Source organism: Triturus cristatus, chromosome 5_2 (assembly GCF_964204655.1).
Source record: "Triturus cristatus chromosome 5_2, aTriCri1.1, whole genome shotgun sequence".
Classification (NCBI taxonomy): Eukaryota; Metazoa; Chordata; class Amphibia; order Caudata; family Salamandridae; genus Triturus; species Triturus cristatus.
In genome coordinates, this window is record NC_140588.1 from 380,232,258 (window position 1) to 380,238,257 (window position 6,000).

Sequence of the window (6,000 nt, forward strand, 5' to 3'; positions counted from 1 at the left end):
TGCAAGGCTTATCTCTCTCATAGGTTAGCATTGGAGATGCCTTGTAACATTTTATAAGTGTATCCTCCAATTTGGAGCAGATAGAAAATTGGAGTTTGGTGTCTCTGGACTCACAATCTAAAAAATGCATCTTTTAGTGAAGTTGTTTTTTAAATCGCAGGCCTGAAAATGCCACTTTTAGAAAGTTCAAAAAATGAATGGATGAATGCACTCCAATCTTTCTAAGATTACTCCTTTGATTCAATCGCTCAAGGCAGTGTTGTTGCATGGAAGCTGGATGTGCTCTGTACCAATAGCACAAGTTCCAGTTAAGAAAATCGATGGTGCACCGTCATACACCTATCCAGTTGCACTGCAGATAATGCAGATCAGCAAATAACTTTATAAACTCATCCAGGTAAGCTTAATTTCAACCAATTTTATTCCATATCTCTTTGAGAATTTTCAAGTTCACAACAGAGGCAAAGATTTACAAGCTTCAAACGCCAAAGGACATGCTCATCCAAGCTTTATCGGTTGGCACGATGGAAATATACTATACATCCTGGACAACAAGATGAAAATTCACCCAATGCATTTCGGGCTGTTAGAGCCCTTCCTCACGGGTAACTAGAATGTAAGAATACAACCATCCGCATCAAGAGAAGAATCTCAAACGACATGCCAATAATCATATATACATCCGTGATACACGTGCAAACTTAACTTTGATGTCCTACCCTCGTGCAAACCCGTTGTGAATACAATGACTGAAGGAATACGATAATCACCAAAACGTGTCAATCGATACCACCAAATCGTGCTTGTAACTATGTTCATAAATCTTTACGAACAACTAAATAAATAAATAACAGCAATCCTCAATTATATGACTCGTGTTCTAAAGTATTTGTGCCAAAAACCCTTCATCAACCAAACCCGTTTACTCACGTTGCCGCAGCTGGTCAATCTCAACATTAATGTCTGCTAACCGCATTTGGCTATTTAATCGGTATTCTAAAAATACACCAAAAGTGTGCTCGGGATACACCACCCATTTTTAAACCTTATTACACCCCCACAGGTTTTGTCCAGATGACATCACGTGACAGTGTGTTCCAGTCGGCTCATGAACATAAAAGAAATACTAAACGCCCTGGTGCCCAAAACAATGATCATGTTTTCTACTAAACAGCGTGCTATACAACAAACCATACAACGACCGACCCCCCAGAAAAAACAAGTATCTAAGAGTTGACAAGTATCTAAAAATTGACATATGTACAAAAATTAGCATGTACATAACAACACTCCTCTACATTTAATGTTGAACAGTCTGCCAGTCTTAAAACAATTTTCAGTGTGTTATGTAATATGATCTTCCATTCCCAGGATTATGGGCCTCTGTTACAGATGGTAGTGTTCTGAAGTTCTTCATTCACCACGGGTGCAAACCATCAGCGGGACAATACAATAACAGTGTTAAAAAAATTAATGAAGGAATGCACTCTAATTTTTCTAAGATTACTCCTTTGTTTCAATCGCTCAAGGCAGTGTTGTTGCGTGCAAGCTGGATGTGCTCTGACCCAAAAGCACAAGATCCGGTTAAGTAAATCGACGGTGCACTGTCATGCACCTGTCCAGTTGCACTGCGGATAATGCAGATCAGCAAATAACTTTATAAACTCATCCAGGAAAGCGTAATTGAAATCGTTTATATTCCATATCTCTTTGAGAACATTATATGTAGAGGATTGTTGTTATGTACATGCTACGTTTTATACATATGTCAAGTTTTAGATACTTGTCATCTCTTAGATACTTGTTTTTTTCTAGGAGATGGGTCATTGTATGGTTTGTTGTATAGTACACTGTTTAGTAGAATACACGATCATTGTTTTGAGCAGCAGGGCGTTTAGTATTTCTTTTATGTTCATGATAAGGGTGGGCGTAGTGGGCGTAGTGGGGCTACGTGAAGCAGCACGTAGTGTGCCCAAATCTACGCACACTACGCGCTTCGAGTAGCCCCACTACGCACCACCCGCCTCCCGCCCGCCCTCCTTTTAAAAGATAACATTAATTTATAATAAAGAAAATTAAAAGCCACTTACCTGAAGCGCGGCGTCTCCGGGGCTCCCTCTTCCTGGTTTCCAACTTTTCTGACAAATGCGCATGCGCGGACGCCCGCGCATGCGCATTTCTTGCCAGTTGTCATTTTCTTACCTCAACCATTCTGTGCCTCTGCCTGTCTCTAGAATACACATCTGGGTCAGGGTGACATCTGGGGTTTGTGCATTCCCTCTAGACAGTCAAACAAAGGGAGCGGAGGTGTGCCCTGTATATCCTGATGGCCCATCACACTAGGCTGATGGATCTTCCTAAGATAGTGTGGAAAGAGTAGTTGACACTTGCATCTGAATAGGGCTGAGCCTTTCCCCATACAAAGAGCTGCCTACACCCTGTAGTGTAAAAACAACAGTTGATGGACAGAATGCAGAACAATGTCATACATTCACCCCAGTACAGAGATCTAGGCCTAAATCCATCGTTTTTTTGCTCACCATGCCATTCCAGTTTGAACCCAGCCATATGCAAATCAGTCTTGACCCTGTGCCTCATGGGAACAGTCCAGCCCGAACTGCCAAGCCAGGTCCTCCCTGGACTGGAAACATGCATCCTAGGACCGGTTTCGAGGTTTCACCCCTCTTCAGCCAGGATAGCTTGATTCCAGAGGCATGGAGAGCACGATGGATTTAACCCAGATCTTTTGACTGGGGGAGAATGTTTGCATTGTCAGCATTCCGTCCATCATTTGTTTGCTGTAACACTTTTCACCCTAAGTGGGATGGGTATGCCCAGATGTGGGTCCCTTGCTCACTGTGCCACTGAATTCAAGCTAGCCTGGCTGCAGAAGGGTGACATACCCTGAAACCGGTCCCAGGATGCTTGTTTCCGGTCCAGGGAGGACCTGGCCTGGCAGTTTGGTCTGGACTGTTCCCATGGGGCACAGGGTCAAGACTGATTTGCATATGGCTTGGTCCAAACTGGGGTGGTGTAGTGGGCAAAAGAACAATGGATTTAAACCAGATCTTTTGACTGGGGGAGAATGTTTGCATTGTCAACATTCAGTCCATCATTTGTTTGTTGCAATACCCCCTGTATTGTGTCTGGAGCCAGGGCCAGGAAGGGCAAGGTCTTGTGTACTCCAAAGATCTTTCTTTAAAGTCCCTCTACTTCAAAGACTAAGATGGGTATAAGTACTGGACCTCTGACACCACATACTCAGAACAGTCCAGCACTGAGGACTTTCTGCCATGAAGAATAGCTGTTGTGCTGCAAGGAGGGCCTGCCACTTTGCTGCTTGCTTTGCTGTGTTGGCCTGCTGCCTGCTGCTTCTTGCCTCTGAGTGAGAGGATTGTACTTTACTCTCTACATCCTGCATCTAAAGGTTCTCCAAGAGCTTGTTTGGGCTTGTCTCCTGTTACCGAAGTCTCAGGGACACCAAGACTTCATCTGAATCATGCTACTAGCACCTAGGCTCTTCTGCTTTGAGTCCTGCTCTGCCCAGTGGAGCCAAATCCAGTCCTGTGCCCTTGGAAGTGAGTTTTTGTGCTGCAACCAAGAAATTATATAAGAATTTTTTTCACCTATGCCTCTGGTGACTTCAACACTTATTCATATGAAGTAAGATAAACGAAAATTAATACGTTTATCTAAGCAATGATTTATGCCTTTTATTTATTTTATTTTTTAAATTAATATCTTTGATCACAAAAAGAACACATAATGAACTACACGAAATACCACATTGATATTTACACAATGAAAGTGAACAACGTGAAAAATGTGTTTTGACATACAATTATAAATAAACTCATAATAATTTGCTAGTATGGGCCCCATATGTTGTAACACATACGAGTTTGTCCATTTCTGTCTTTTCCTTTTTCTGTAACAAATTTTCCCTAGGGGTGAACCTTGCTCTTTTTATGGAATGCTTAAGAAGTTTCTTAGGGTAACCCCTCTTTTCCATTTCCTTACAGAAAGACATTGCATGGTCCTCAAACTCTGCCAGATCTGTACAATTTCTCCTAATCCGCAACAGCTGCCCATAGGGGAGGTTCTCCTTTAGGCACTGTGGATGCGAACTTGTATAGTGAAGTATAGTGTTCCTGTCTGTCTCTTTTTTGTAAAGGCTGGTTGTCAACTTTTGGTTATGGGGACATACTGCAACATTTATACATTGCTGATGGTTACATTTAACCGGCATAATGCAGGTATGTGACCACCAACTTGTGCAGATAGAAAAACAATTAGGGCTTTGGGAAGCGCCTTTTTTTAATAAAAATTTAAATTATGTTTTTTTCCATCCCTCCCCTTTTTGTCACAATCAGTCTGTTCGTGAGAAAGATCAATCCAGCCCTGATGAGAGTGCGGCAATTGATTTAACCGGCACTCGAAACGCGTCGGCAGATAAAGGAATTCAACTCCTTGGTTAAATATTACAAGGCAGACAAAGGAATCTAACTTCTTGGTTAAATATCACAAATATACCCCCTTGTGTCCCTGATATTTAGGGGATTTGATTGATTCCAAATATAAGGGTGTTAGTTGTCCAATCTATCAATTTGTTTGACAACTTTACATTTCATATTGTGTATATAATGATTGTTTTTTGTGACATTGCATTTGATTGTTTCAATGTTTGATTATTATGAGTTTATTTATAATTGTATGTCAAAACACATTTTTCACGTGTTCACTTTCATTGTGTAAATATCAATGTGGTATTTCGTGTAGTTCATTATGTGTTCTTTTTGTGATCAAAGATATTAATTTAAAAAATAAAATAAATAAAAGGTATAAATCATTGCTTAGATAAACGTATTAATTTTCGTTTATCTTACTTCATATGAATAAGTGTTGAAGTCACCAGAGGCATAGGTACATTTTTTTCTTATATAGTATAACTAGCCCTACCTACCCTCTAATCCTTTGGGCTAAACCCCTCCTTTTTTGACAACAGCAACCAAGAAATTGGCACATCAACTCCAAAGTGTCATTTCAGAACCCGATGCAACCCTGTGAAATTGACGCATCACAGCTGCCTGACCAATGCTGTGGTGCCTGCTCTCTGAGTGCGTGACGCATCAAACTCGACTTACAACGCAGCCTCGAATTTGCAGCAGCACCTCCAAGGAACTGCCGCTGCATATGTCTCGGACACCACATCACCGACGTCCATGGTACACCATCCAGACTTCAATGCGGTCCTGGCCCTGCGTGGCTTTCAACCAACGCATTACCTTCAGACTAGCTGTTCAACATCAATGCCATAGATCCGACAGACAGTGCTCCTGACATTGATGCATGCCGCCTTCAGGAACCGAGGCCTTGCACCAGAAACCGATGCATCACCTCCGTTATGCACTGCACCGTCCCCGAGTGCCAAAGTCTCAAAGACCTTGCACCACCACCTGTAACCGACGTATCACCTGCATCTGTGTCTCTTCACCTCCTCTGCGCAACGCATCGTCTTTGATTTCCGACGCATTCAAGGTAACATCAGCGGGTCTACATGACTTCTGTATCTGGCCCGTTCTCCATCATGGTCGAACTGAACATTTGGATTTGTCCTGGTCAAGAGCGACCAGATATCCCCAGTTGGAGCTAATGAATTCTAAGCACTGCACTTTCATTTAATCTTGAAAAATTCATATCTTGATTATGTCTGTTAGATTTTTGTTATTTTGGTCTTGGGTTACTCAGATAAATATTTCTGTGTGTGTGTGTGTGTGTGTGTGCACAAATACTTTACACATTTCCTCTTTAGTTTAGCTTGACTTCTCTGTGCCAAGCTCCCACAGGATAAGACCATGTAAACATTTAGGTGCAAATTATCAAGGACAGCGTTAAAAATTATCGCCGGTTTAGCAGCAGAAAACTGCCGCTAAAGTGGCGATAATGGGCTTGATAATATTCCCTTGAGACTTCCAATAGAAGTCCATGTTCTGGTGTCAA